The sequence below is a fragment of the Bos javanicus genome, chromosome 4 (assembly GCF_032452875.1).
Source record: "Bos javanicus breed banteng chromosome 4, ARS-OSU_banteng_1.0, whole genome shotgun sequence".
Lineage (NCBI taxonomy): Eukaryota > Metazoa > Chordata > Mammalia > Artiodactyla > Bovidae > Bos > Bos javanicus.
In genome coordinates this window covers 69,847,727-69,861,312 of record NC_083871.1, presented here as the reverse complement: position 1 = coordinate 69,861,312, position 13,586 = coordinate 69,847,727, and the positions used below count along the sequence as shown (strand labels likewise).

At 38.7% G+C, this 13,586-nt stretch overlaps 1 protein-coding gene across 2 annotated transcripts in view; it reads right to left on the bottom strand.

The window, feature by feature from the left end:
* Nucleotides 1-13,586, bottom strand: part of SKAP2 (src kinase associated phosphoprotein 2) — a 171,626-nt gene that overhangs the window by 98,057 nt on the left and 59,983 nt on the right. The window lies entirely within an intron of this gene.

Sequence of the window (13,586 nt, the reverse complement as noted above, 5' to 3'; positions counted from 1 at the left end):
AATAAACTATGGAAAATTATTCAAGGGATGGGAATACCAGACCACCTGATCTGCCTCTTGAGAAATTTGTATGCAGGTCAGGAAGCAACAGTTAGAACTGGACAAGGAAGAGGGAGGGTATGGGGAGGGAGGAGGGAGGAGGGTTCAGGATGGGGAACACAGGTATACCTGTGGCGGATTCATTTCGATATTTGGCAAAACTAATACAATATTGTAAAGTTTAAAAATAAAATAAAATTAAAAAAAAAAAAAAAAGAACTGACATGGAACAACAGACTGGTTCCAAATAGGAAAAGGAGTTCGTCAAGGCTGTATATTGTCACCCTGCTTATTTAACTTATATGCAGAGTACATCATGAGAAACGCTGGACTGGAAGAAACACAAGCTGGAATCAAGATTGCCGGGAGAAATATCAATAACCTCAGATATGCAGATGACACCACCCTTATGGCAGAAAGTGAAGAGGAACTCAAAAGCCTCTTGATGAAAGTGAAAGTGGAGAGTGAAACAGTTGGCTTAAAGCTCAACATTCAGAAAACGAAGATCATGGCATCTGGTCCCATCACTTCATGGGCAATAGATGGGGAAACAGTGGAAACAGTGAGAGACTTTATTTTGGGGGCTCCAAAATCACTGCAGATGGTGATTGCAGCCATGAAATTAAAAGACACTTACTCCTTGGAAGGAAAGTTATGACCAACCTAGATAGCATATTCAAGAGCAGAGACATTACTTTGCCAACAAAGGTCCGTCTAGTCAAGGCTATGGTTTTTCCAGTGGTCATGTATGGATGTGAGAGTTGGACTGTGAAGAAGGCTGAGCACTGAAGAATTGATGCTTTTGAACTGTGATGTTGGAGAATACTCTTGAGAGTCCCTTGGACTGCAAGGAGATCCAATCAGTCCATCCTAAAGGAGATCAGTCCTGGGTGTTCATTGGAAGGACTGATGTTGAAGCTGAAACTCCAATACTTTGGCCACCTCATGCGAAGAGTTGACTCATCAGAAAAGACCCGGATGCTGGGAGGGATTGGGGGCAGGAGGAGAAGGGGACGACAGAGGATGAGATGGCTGAATGGCATCACCGACTCGATGGACATTAGTTTGGGTAAACTCCGGGCACTGGTGATGGACAGGGAGGCCTGGCGTGCTGCGATTCATGGAGTCGCAGAGTCGGACACGACTGAGCGACTGAACTGAACTGAACTGATCATCCATGTACATTAACATATATACTACAGTCAAAATACTGAACAGGTCCAACACCACAAAGATGCCTCATGTCATCCATTCTTATAACTGCACCCTCCTCTATCCCTAAATTCTGGCAGCCACTACTGTCCACCATTTCTATGACTGTCATTTCCTAACTGTTATATAAATGGAATCATACAGTAGATAACCTTAAGGGATTGGCTTTTTTCATTTAAAAGAATTGCCTGGAGATTCAAGTAAGTTGTCATTTGTATCAACAGATCATTTCTTCGCACTGCTGAGTCCTTTTCCAGGGCAGGTATGTACCACAGTTTGTCACTCCCTAGATTTTTAAAGGGCTTCCCTGGTGGCTCAGAGGTAAAAATCCACCTGCAATTAATGCAGGAGGCCCAAGTTCGATCCCTGGGTGGGGAAGATCCCCTGGAGGAAGAAATGGCACCCCACTACAATATTCTTGCCTGGGAAATCCCATGGACAGTCACCAAAGAGTCAGACATGACTTAGCGAGTAAACAATAGCAAGCCTTTTTTGAAAAGAAGTTTGCTTCTCTAATCCTCACTTCCTAATCCTCAATCCACTACAATTTGAACTCTGCCCATATTGTCGCACAGTTATCTCATAAAATCACCATGTCTTCCTCATTTTTCTTCAATAGACAATTTTTGGCATTTATCTTTCTTGGTCTTTCTGAAACAACTTGTACTATTGACCACTCACCCCTCCTCTAAAAATCTCTTCTCCCTTTGCTTCTAGTCAAACCATTCTCTCTCATTTCTCTTATACAGGTTATTTTCAGTCTACTTCTTTGGACTCTAATTCTCTTCACAACAGTCCTTAATGTCAATATTCTCCCAGAACTCCATTTTAGTGTTATCATTTCTAAAAGTCTACACATCCTCCGAGCATAATTTTAACCACACATATAACTCCCACTGATTTCTATATGTTGAAGACTCCAGGGAAGATCTATCTCCTAAATTCCAAATCTATGTCTCCAGCTGACAATGTTTCACCTTCTAAATTTAATGTGTCCAAAACTGAACTAGCGCATTACTCAGTTTCTGGCCACTATGACTGACCTAATCCTAACCATTCCCTCTCCTTATAACCTCTATCTCAATGAATGTTCCCACATTTATTTGGTCATAACAAAACTTCAAACTCATTTCAACTTCTTTTCCTTCACTTTCACATCACTAAATTTTGTCAACTCTATCCCTGAAATATCTCTTGAATTTATTCCCCCCTCTTCCTCCCACACCATTTCTTTAGTTTAGGCTCATCATTTCTCACGTGAATCATCACAACAGCTTCTCCCTACTTTTGGTCTTTCCATTCTCTAAACTTCTGCTAAGAGTTCTTGCATGTGCGCGTGCTAACTCAGTTCAGTTGTGTCTGACTCTTTGCAACTCTATGGACTGTAGCCCACCAGAATCCTCTATCCATGGGATTCTCCAGGCAAGAATACTAGAGTGGGTTGCCCTCCTCCAGGGGATCGTCCTGACCCAGGGATCAAAATCCAGTCTCTTAGTCTCCTGCATTGGCAGGCAGGTTCTTGACCACCAGGGCCACTTGGAAAGCCTGCTAAGTGCTCTTGAAGTGAAAGTGAAAGTCACTCAGTCATGTATGACTCTTTGCAACCCCATGGATTATACGGTCCATGGAATTCTTTAGGCCAGAATACTGGAGTGGGTAGCTGTTCCCTTCTCCAGGGGATCTTCCCAACCCAGGGTTTGAACCCAGGTCTCCCGCATTGCAGGATTCTTTACCAGTTGAGCCACATACCTAGATACAAATCTGATATGTCATTCCTGCACTAAGATCTTACAATGGCTCCATGATGTTCATATGATAAAGCCTAAGTTCTTAGTGTAATACATCAGTGCTTCAAAATCTATCTCTTGCCTATCTCTCCATCTTCTTTCACCTTTCATACATCTGCAGTCTATGCTCTCATCATGCCAAACTACCTAGTGTTCCCAAATATTCTGTCTCACAAACCAGTGATTCTGGTCTCCAAAGAATCTGGAAAGTTCTACAGGGGAACCAAAATGGTAGCAGGAACTTTTAGGAGGTCAAAAACGTTGAAATTACTAATTGATTTGATATTCAGAGAAAAGGAAATTTTAAATGTTTGGAAATGTTCTATATTTAAAGAAAAGAACAAACACTTTAAACATGTAACATGAAATATATTTTCTAGAGATGGTGGCCATTTGTTCCTTCAGCTCCAGAGGGTGAAATTCAAATACCTTCCCAAACAAGCCAGAAGAAGAAGTGAGGCGGTTGGTAAAATCTTTCTAGATACTGGAATATAATACAAAATCAAGTCTAAATTACAGATTTTTCACAGATAAAATGAGATATTTTGCTCTCCAATGAAACAAAATAACAGAAAAAAAACTTGCTTCTGATGAAATTTGCTAATATTAAATTGTACACATTAACAGTTCTTTGACTATTTAACATTTTCTCAGATGAGCAGGACTACCAATGATTTAGTTTTAATTTTCTTTCATTATTCTTGAGACACCTTTTTAAGTAACAAGAACAGACTGATCAATCCACACACCCCCAGGAGTGTATTCTTCTGCTTATCCACAGGGTAGCAGTATGTTTCCAAGTGAGGTCACCACTAGGAATATAAATGAGTACCCAAATGTCTGCAGAAAGCAGTTGTTCCTTTTTTGTACGCACACGAACATACAAATGCTAAATAACGAGAGTAACAGGTTGTCACAACAGTCCAGAGTGTGGTGTTGAGACCAGCAAACAACAACAAAATATGTACCTGTAGGAATGAGTAATAAAGATGTCAAAGAGACACATGAATGGTATTTGGGGGGTAAAAACAGGAAAATAGACTAAGTTCTTGGTAAAATAATACATACATACCCATTGCTTTATAACTCCACATCTATAAATGAACTGATTTGTATGTATTGAAACTAATAAAATCCTGGAAATATACAACTGTATGAGCTATCAATTTTGTATAGCAATCCCATTAATTACATTTTACATAAGTTCCATGGTAACAAAAGATAGTACAGAATCCATCTGATGACCCTGAATTGATCTCTGAACACAGAGAGACCTAAGCAAGAACACTGCCACGCTGTAAGAATTGTAGTGACAAGTGTAAAGTTGTTTGTTACAGAAAAATCACTACTGGTGAATAAGAAAGCCTTACTTTTAAGTGCTGGGGGAAAGCCTTTCAGGGAAGTAGAGTTCACAGTGCTTATAAGAAAAGTAATTAGCTTCCAATTAAAATAAATTAATTAATTTAAAAAAAAGTAGAGGGCTGGGCAGATGTCTTTCTATGAGATTTGAAGATCAAACAAGATAATCTTTGTAAAACACTTAGAACAATATTTGACAGTTTTCCAAGCCCTTCTGGCTCCACATTCTATGATTCTGCTAACAATCAGTGCTATACACACACTCAGACTTTTAAGTTCATAAAAAGGACATTAAGACCAGCAAATAACTTTGAGTCAACAGGCATATTTCTATCACTGCATTCATTATTTTGCACTGTGATCAACTGTATGTCTGTGAAGAGCACATTGGTCAAAGTCATGACTCAGTAGTCAGACAGCGTTGTGTTTCCCAGTTCAAGGTCTTCCACTCAATAGATGGATGACCTTAGGCAAGTTACTTTACTGGGAAAGTAGGTAACACTTTATATCAAACATATATATTTCTTAATGGCTCTAAACATAATACATTTTGTGCTTACATAATATAAACATCGGAGAAGGCAATGGCACCCCACTCCAGTACTCTTGCCTGGAAAATCCCATGGACGGAGGAGCCTGGAAGGTTGCGGTCCATGGGGGTCGCTGAGGGTCGGACACAACTGAGCAACTTCACTTTCACTTCTCACTTACAGGCATTGGAGAAGGAAATGGCAACCCACTCCAGTGTTCTTGCCTGGAGAATCCCAGGGACAGGGGAGCCTGGTGGGCTGCCGTCTATGGGGTCGCACAGAGTCGGACATGACTGAAGTGACTTAGCAGCAGCAGCAGCAGCAGCAATATAAACATAAATCAAGTACTACATATATAAAATGTACTATAATATATGTATTATAAATGTAATTTATATTTATATATTATATATACATTTATAAATGTATTATATACTACAGTATATAAAATAAATATAAAACAAGAAATTTATTTCATCTCTTTCAAATATGTGATATGATAAGAAAAGCAAGCAATGATTTGCCTTGTCAATGTTAAAAGCAGCTTTTTAGCTTTTAAGACTTTTTTAGACTGTGTAATATCTGCCTTAATAGTTAAGACATTCTAAATTTAAGTCTAGAATTTTAAAAAACTCAGAAGGTTAAATACACTAATTGAAATTATTTAAGAGGCAATAAATTTGAAAGGATAACAACATTGAATTTTTTAAAAAACTTTATAAAACAGTGATGTTAACTGTTCTTAATTTTATTGACTAGAAATTTGAATCTACCAATTACTCCAAATAAAATTCTGATGGGGGCATCCTGCTTTTAAAAAGTTACTCAGAATTATTTGTAATTGCTGTCATTAAATATCTGTATAAAATATAAGGATGATTCTAATAATAATAATGCTTTGTAATAATTTATACTATATTATATAAATAAATATTATAATTTTATAATAATAATTTTCTCTTCAATGTTTTTGCATAGTGAATAAACTCACTTTTCCTTACAGAAAGAATACAACCTACTGGCCTTATTACCAAACAAATTCTGAATTAATAGAATGGAATACCATTTAATTATATAAGCAGTTCTCTATACAACATAGATCAGAAAAATCCGAAGCCTAACTATACTCAAATAAATTTAATAAAGATAAATGCAACTTTGTTCATTGACATCAAATATCCTAATTAGTATCCAGGATAGAAATTATGTAAATTTTGGATTTCTCTATCCTCAAATCAACAACCATACAACAAAGCACCTCCATTCATATCATTTTATAAAACATACTCTGCTGAAGTTAGAAGTAGCTTCTTATTAGATGATGTTGAGGCAAAACTTTCACAATGGATTTTCAATATCATTATATAACCAAGATTTACATTGGAGAATCTATTAAAGGGCATGATCAAAATCTAAGTGTAGGTCAGGCAATAGTTACAATGGGACTTTAGGGATGAAGACTGGGTTTACTGGAGGAGGCATGGAAGCTGCAGGGCTTCTTCTATGAGTGTTGCAGACAGCAGCATTAAGGACAAATGCTGGTCTTATACAAGAAGCCAGCCTAATAAACACAAAGGGTTATAGGAAAGAGAAATCAAAGATTATGATTATGAAGAGTCTTGAAACACAAGCAAAGGAATTTGGACTTGATTCAGAAGGCAATCTGCAACTACTGTAGGATCCTGAAGAAGGGAATGATTCTATCAAAATAGCATTTTTATAAAATCAACCTGGCAGGATGGAATTGGGAACATAAAAGGAACTTAGATTTTTTAGCTTAGGAGGCAACCACAGTAATTCTTTGTGATGAGGTCTCAGACTAAATAGTAGCACTGACAGTAGATCTCTTTCATTAATTCCTTTCACAGAGAGAGACTGTTATATGTTGGGGACTGCACAGAAATTACAATGGTAAATAAGATTCATGGTCCCTTCTTTTACAAAGCTTACAATATAGTGAGGGAGGTGAACAAAACAACAAGCAATAAAAAGTCACAAACATTACAAACTGTGATAAGTGCTCTTAGCAGACAAACAGGGATAGAAAATAATGCAGAGGGCACGAAGGGAGACTTATTTTAGAAAGGATGCTTGAGGAAGCCTCTCTAAGATGACTCTCAAGCTGAAACTAAACAATGCAGAGGAACAAAGGACAGCAGGGATCAAGGCAGAAAGAAGAACGTTTGCTCAAAGCACTTACATAAGACCAGTGCAGCTCTAGCACGCTGAGCGGAGGGAAGCCTGACATAAGAAGAGACTGGGGAGTAGGCAGAGATAGAGCATGCAAAGAAACTAAAACTTGATTTTAAGTGCAATGGGAAACCACTGGAGGATTTTGATCAGGAAAGTGACATAAAATGTTTTTGTAAAAAAAGAGAAAGAAAAAAATATGGTCATAAATTTGATATAAATAAAGGAAAAAAACATCTGACGTACATTTTTTAAAAAACAAGTATTTGTATTTTAAGACTGCTGCTGCTAAGTCACTTCAGTCGTGTTCGACTCTGTGCGACCCTATAGACAGCAGCCCATGAGGCTCCCCCATCCCTGGGATTCTCCAGGCAAGAACACTGGAGTGGGTTGCCATTTCCTTCTCCAATGCATGAAAGTAAAAAGTGAAAGTGAAGTCGCTCAGCCGTGCCCGACTCTTAGCGACCCCATGGACTGCAGCCTACCAGGCTCCTCGGTCCATGGGATTTTCCAGGCAAGAGTACTGGAGTGGGGTGCCATTGCCTTCTCCGATTTTAAGACTAGAGAACCTATTATATAATAACCCAATCTACTACAATCACTGAGAGCAGGTTGAAAAGATCTCAATTCAAAGTTAGATGAACTACACTGACTAAGCTTTTACTAGTACTGTAATATATTTATATTTATTTTACTGTAACATATTTATATTACAGCCCAGGAGTGCCCTGAGTGACAAGAAAGAATGGGCATCAACCTAAGGAAAATATCTCTTAGTTAAGAAATTTAATATCAAAGGAAAATACTTATAAGATACATACTGGTAAGAAAACCACCGAGATAAATTTGAAAGCACACAACTAGCCTGTTTTCAGCAGTGACTCTGGACAAGTTGCTTAATCTCTCTGTGATGTTTCCTATAAAATGAGACATACTAACAGTCTGGAGAGGAGTCAATGCAATGTATATAAAGTAGTTAAAAGAGTATTTGGCTCAAAGCAAATGCTCTGCTGCAACTATCATTATGGTAGAGATGTTTTATACTACTCAGTTCAACTCATACTTCTGTCATTCCTCTTTCAAAACCAAGCAATTTGTTTTGAATTACCTAAATAATTTCAATTCTTACATAAGGGCTATCTATACTAGAGTGAATAGTAAATATTTTTGGCCAGAGAAGATCTGTCACAGCTACTCAATCTATTGCTACAGCTCAAACGTAGCCATAGATACCATGCAAATTAATGAGCATGGCTATGTCCCACAAACTGGGCACCTAAATTTGAATTTCATATTATTTTCATGTGTCACAAAATATTATTCATTTGATTTTTTCACTCATTAAAAAATATAAAAACCACTCTCAGCTTACAGATTATATAAAAACAGGTGGCAGGCCACAGTTTGCCAATCTAAGACACTTATAATATAAATATATGACCCTTTCAGTCATAATTTCTCCATATATAAAACCAAAGTGAATATAATCAGCTTTCCTAACTTCTCAATGTTGAAATAACAAAATTTATTTCCACATGAGGAATAATATCTAGCTCATGGGCTCAATTTTTTTCTCCAATTTGCTCCAGGGTAACATAACACATAAAAAAATCATGGCTAAAACAGAGCAAAAGGCTATTATACTAAGTTTTCTTTTCAGTTTGAAGATGAACTGTATTAAGGATATAGATACATATTGAAAACTTATAGCGATCATTGTAACATAAAAATTTCTATTATGATGTTAAGTTTATCAATGCTTATTTTATAAGATGACTACAGCTGTTGCCGGTTTTAATACAACAAAGTAAGTTATTTATCCAGTCTCACTAAATCCCTGCCAACAGAAATGCTTTTAATAAAAGAGGAAGACAGAAGCTTATTCCTCAGCAATATACAGTCAATAAAAATGTGATCCCCTTACAGTGTGTAAAATAGTATATCTTACATATTAACATTACCTCTGAACAGAGTTGCTGCTGCTGCTGCTAAGTCGTTTCAGTCGTGTCCGACTTTGTGCGACCCCATAGACGGCAGCCCACCAGGCTCTGCTGTCCCTGGGATTCTCCAGGCAAGAACACTGGAGTGGGTTGCCATTTCCTTCTCCAATGCATGAAAGTGAAAAGTGAAAGTGAAGTCACTCAGTCGTGTCCGACTCTTCGAGACCCCATTGACTGCAGCCCACCAGGCTCCTCCGTCCATGGGATTTTCCAGGCAAGAGTACTAGAGTGGGGTGCCATTGATACATCAAATGGAAAAATAATGTTTTGTGGGAGTTTCTCCTTAAAAAATATAAAATCTTTCTGGAAAAAAAAATAAAAACATATGTATTTGTTCATTCTGCATATAATTACAGTTCGTATCAGTAAAAATTCCATGTATTTCTCAAAAGAAGATGGAACTGTAAATGCCAACCTGGGTGCTACTGCTACTGGTAGAGATATTCGAATATTTCAGTTCAGTTCAGTCGCATATTTACCTGCTACTAAAATAGTCAATGAGTCAATTTTGCAACAAATCCTTGGTTCAAAAGGAGATTTTATTAGTGAGGCCCCTTTAAAAGGAAGTTACGGATCCCTACGCTTTGTGTAGCTGTCATTTTTATTTCATTTAAATACTATATCAGTGACAACTCTTAAATAAAACACAGGATTTTAAATCAAAAGCTAAGACTCAACTTTTGACACCTTCCTCTCTCGCTCATCCATCACCAAGTCCCAAAACTTGACTGTGTAAGGATCTCCATCTCTGCTGCCTTGGTCATCATCTTCTCTAGACTGAGCTAATGTCATCTCTTTCCCAAACCTCTGAAACAACTCTTAGCAGTAAATACTCTATTCTCCACACTGGGCTTCATTCACACTCTTTAAACCTGAGCCCAACTGTCTCTTTCTCAGGGAAGCCATCCTGACCTCTCTGACTAGGTTAGGTTCTCCTGTGAGCATCATGTACCTTTCCTTTGGGCTTCTCCTGTGGTTCAGCTGGTAAAGAATCTGCCTGTGATGCGGGAGACCTGGGTTCAATCCCTGAGTTGGGAAGATCCCCTGGAGAAGGGAAGGGCTACCCATTCCAGTATTCTGCCTGAGAATTCCATGGACTGTTGGCTTAAAACTCAACATTCATAAAACTAACATCATGGCATCTGGTCCCATCACTTCATGGCAAATAGATGGGAAAACAACAGAAACAGTGAGAGACTTTATTTTGGGGGGGCTCCAAAATCCCTGAAGATAATGACTAAAGCCATGAAATTAAAAGACACTTGCTCCTGGAAGAAAAGCTATGACTAACCTAGACAGCATATTAAAATGCTGAGACATTACTTTGCCAACAAAGGTCCGTCTAGTCAAGGCTATGGTTTTTCCAGTGGTCATGTATGGATGTGAGAGTTGTACTATTAAGAAAGCTGAGCACTGAAGAATTGATGCTTCTGAACTGTGGTGTTGGAGAAGACTCTTGAGAGTCCCTTGAATGGCAAGGAAATCCAACCAGTCCATCCTAAAGGAAATCAATCCTGAATATTCATTAGAAGCACTGATGCTGAAGCTGAAACTCCAATACTTTGGCTACCTGATGCAAAGAACTGACTCATTTGAAAAGACCCTGATGCTGGGAAAAATTGAAGGCAGGAGGAGAAGGGGACAACAGAGGATGAGATGGTTGGATGGCATCACCGACGTAATGGACATGAGTTTGAGTAGGCTCTGGGAGTTGGTGATAGACAGTGAAGCCTGGCGTGCTGCAGCCCATGGGGTCACAAAGAGTTGGACATGACTGAGTGACTGAACTGACTGACTTTTCCTTTATGGCATGTGCACTTATAGTTAACATTTTTATATGTTTCTATCCTTGTGTGATAAAAGTCTATTTTCTCCACTAGATTTTAAGCTTCACATGTAGGGCTGATGAATTCTCAATACTTGGCACAATCCTGGCACATAACAGGATTCTCATGATTTTCAGTGCAGTTCAGTTGCTCAGTCATGTCCGACTCGTTGAGACCCCATGAACCGCAGCACACCAGGCCTCCCTGTCCATCACCAACTCCCAGAGTCCACCCAAACCTATGTCCACTGAGTCAGTGATGCCATCCAACCATCTCATCCTCTGTTATCCCCTTCTCCTCCTGCCCTCAATCTTTCCCAGCATCAGGGTCTTTCTCTTTACATTAGGTGGCCAAAGGACTGGAGTTTCAGGTTCAACATCAGTCCTTCCAATGAACACTCAGGACTGATGTCCTTTAGGAAGGACTGGTTGGATTTCCTTACAGTCCAAGGGACTCTCAAGAGTCTTCTCCAAACACCACAGTTCAAAAGCATCAATTCATCGGTGCTCAGCTTTCTTTACAGTCCAACTCTCACATCCATACATGACCACTGGAAAAACCATAGCCTTGACTAGATGGACCTTTGTTGGCAAAGTAATGTCTCTGCTTTTTAATATGCTGTCTAGGTTGGTCATAATTTTCCTTCCAAGGAGTAAGCGTCTCTTAATTTCATGGCTGCAATCACCATCCGCAGTGATTTCGGAGCCCAGAAAAATAAAGTCAGCCACTGTTTCCACTGTTTCCCCATCCATTTGCCATGAAGTGATGGGACTGGATGCCATGATCTTAGTTTTCTGAATGTTGAGCTTTGAGCCAACTTTTTCACTCTCCTCTTTACTGACGACTACATATGCTGCAAGACATTATATCATGTGTACGTATGTTGAGGAACTTTTTGTTGGCACTGAAGAATCACTTTAACCTGGTAGCCTGTGTCTAAATATTAAGAAGTTACCTGCCAAGCTAATAAAACTATTACCTAAAATACGGTATATTCTTCAACTTGATAAATATACACCATCATGATAACATAGAAGACCAGGGTTGAATATAGAATCTTGATTCCTAAGAGATATATATATATTTCCCACCCCTGGCTCCATCCTGCACCCTCAAGTAGGCTTGTGCATATACCCACTTTTTCATGCTCTGCCCACACTCCTTGAACAAAACCTATAGCTACTCCTTATGGGTGTCCACACTGGTAATATGGCCACATATCAGAGGACAGATCCAGAGAAGAGGCCCACACAGACCCTGGGAGCAAGCCTGGGGCCATCTGGGCATAGATTTCAGGGACCATGTGTACCCAGACCTTGGTTTAGAAGGTAAGGTGGGGTGAAATGAGATGTATTTAAGAGTTGGGTGGTTCCCCTTGAGCCCAATGACTGGCCCTGTGGGGATGGGTACAACTAAGATTGGCTGAGTTAGGGTCCTCTGGAGTACAGGATCCAAAGCAGGGTCTCCTCTTGCCTGAGTCTAGGGGCTGCAACTGGCAATACCATATACACTATCTAGTCATCATGACAGGAGAATCTTTTCCCCAAAGTCACAGTTCTAGAACATATTATTTCCATGATCATATAATTCTTTAACTTTATTATTGCTACAGAGTTCTCTTTTTCTAAGGTTAAGAAAATCTCTCCTCTCCTACAGATCATGATTTTTAGAGAACCATTATCTAATATGTAATTAACTCAATACTTTGTATCTCTTTTTCCCATAACTAATTAATTTTTAATCATGTGAACACTTACTATATATCTACATGGGATAGGAAATGAAATGAAGGTAGAATCCAAGGCCTTCAAGTAATCAATTATGCCCATTTTTAGTTTTAGTTGTCATGTACTCAATGTTCAGGTATCCCAGACTGTTGCTGCGCGTGCTCAGTCATGCCCAACTCTTGACGACCCCATAGCCTGTAGCCTACCAGGATCCTCCATCCATGGGATTTCCCAGGCAAGAATACTGGAGGGGGTTGCCATTTCTTACTCCAGGGGATCTTCCTGACCCAGGGATTAAACCCATGTTTCTTAGGTCTCCTGCACTGGCAGACTGGTCTTTACCACTAGTGTCACCTGGGAAACCCAAGATGAGCGTCCCAGAGTAGTGTACATGTTAGAATGAAGCCAAGGTCCTTGGTTTGAGCTCAGAATTTTGATATAATTTACAACCATAAATAACTTTTAACCACCTCTTTTCAAATGCGTACTGACTGAAAGTTTTGTATTAATCAAGAAAGATTACTATGTATAGATAGATAAAAAACAATCATCATAGCTTCAAGGAACAAAAAAAGAAAATGGTCTGAATATATATATTATTAAGGATGTTCCATTAGATTTCACTAAAGTTGACTGTGACCATCTTACATTGTTAAAAAGTTATAGTAACAGGAGAGTAAATTAGACACAAGTCCTGCTTTCTTACAACATCTGTGTCACTAGCTGTGCCCCTGAAAAAGCCACAGAACCTTTATACCGCTCAGTCTTCCCAGCGGTTAAGAGAAGAAAGGAAAAGAAAAGATGTTATAGGAAAAACCAGAAGCACTTAGAATTCTTAAGAAAAAAACATAGTTGTTATATAAATCCAGGTAATAATTAGTATATCTTTCTTTCATTACAAATTAAGAAAAGAAAT